Source organism: Sinocyclocheilus rhinocerous, unplaced genomic scaffold (assembly GCF_001515625.1).
Source record: "Sinocyclocheilus rhinocerous isolate Xijiao unplaced genomic scaffold, SAMN03320098_v1.1 scaffold564, whole genome shotgun sequence".
NCBI lineage: Eukaryota > Metazoa > Chordata > Actinopteri > Cypriniformes > Cyprinidae > Sinocyclocheilus > Sinocyclocheilus rhinocerous.
This window is the reverse complement of record NW_015645070.1, coordinates 407,226-408,736: the sequence shown is the minus strand read 5'-3', so window position 1 is coordinate 408,736 and position 1,511 is coordinate 407,226.

Sequence of the window (1,511 nt, the reverse complement as noted above, 5' to 3'; positions counted from 1 at the left end):
CTTGACTGAACTCAGGAAGAACAACTGTGACTAGACTTGACTCAGGAAGATCAGCGGTGCCTAGACCTGACTCATGATGATCCACTGGGACTAGACCTGACTCATGACGATCAACTGTGACTTGACTTGACTCATAACTATCAACTGTGACTTGACTTGACTCATGAAGATCCACTGTGACTTAACTTGATTAATGACGATCCACTGTGACTTGACTTGACTCATGACGGTCAACTGTGACTTGACTTGACTCATGACGATCAACCGTGACTTGACTAGACTCATGAAAATCAACTGTGACTTGACTTGATTCAAGATTGGCAGCTGTGACATAACGGGGCGCTGTTGTGTCCACCATTTTGCGATCAGGCTCTGTTGTCGCTGCCATTACATGAGTGAGTGCGGGGTCGTGTTTCTCCGCGACACCCACAGTGAATAAAGAGTCAACAGTCAACAAAGCATAATCCAGAAATTGGCTGAGTGACGAACGCGGACCCTCGCGTCTTAGCTTAGACTGAAGAGGTTGATTAGTGCCATCACAGAAAAACTCTATCAAAATAATGTCTGGTAACTCTGAATAGTGAGCGATGGCTAAAAACTCTCGAACATAGTTCTCCAACGATCGCGGGCCTTGTTTAAGGGCTAATAATATTCTTGTAGTGTCCCTACCTGGCCAGTGTCCACTTGAACAGCTGCTGGATCCTTGGGCGGCCAAGTATTCTGTAACGAGGCGACAGGGACGAGAGACATCGACACCCACAGTGAATAGAGAGCCAACAGTCAACAAAGCATAATCCAGAAATTGGCTGAGTGACGAACGCGGACCCTCGCGTCTTAGCTTAGACTGAAGAGGTTGATTAGTGCCATCACAGAAAAACTCTATCAAAATAATGTCTGGTAACTCTGAATAGTGAGCGATGGCTAAAAACTCTCGAACATAGTTCTCCAACGATCGCGGGCCTTGTTTAAGGGCTAATAATATTCTTGTAGTGTCCCTACCTGGCCAGTGTCCACTTGAACAGCTGCTGGATCCTTGGGCGGCCAAGTATTCTGTAACGAGGCGACAGGGACGAGAGACATGCGGATCCATTTGCAAAACTTTATTCATTAGAATGGTCAGTGACAGGCGAGGGTCAGACAATGGCAACAGGTATATTGAGGGCAAGACACAAGAATAATCCGATAAACAGGCATAGATCGATCAACAGCGAACATAATCCAAAGGGCTTGACAAGAGGGGTAATCCAATAAAATGAGCAATAGTCCAGGCAAGGTGCAAACACAGTCCGAAACAGCAAGGCAAAGGGTTAATCCAAGATACACAGGCAGAAGATCAGAAAACAGGCAAGGCAAGACTTTGACTAGACTAAGGAAACTAGAGCTAGAAACTTAAACAAGGACAGGGATCTGGCTTCGTAAAGTAGCTACGCTAAACAGCATAAATGCTTAAACAATACTCAGCAGTTTGAACAGGATCTGAGTGGGTGTTATATAGTGTGTGTGATTGGTTT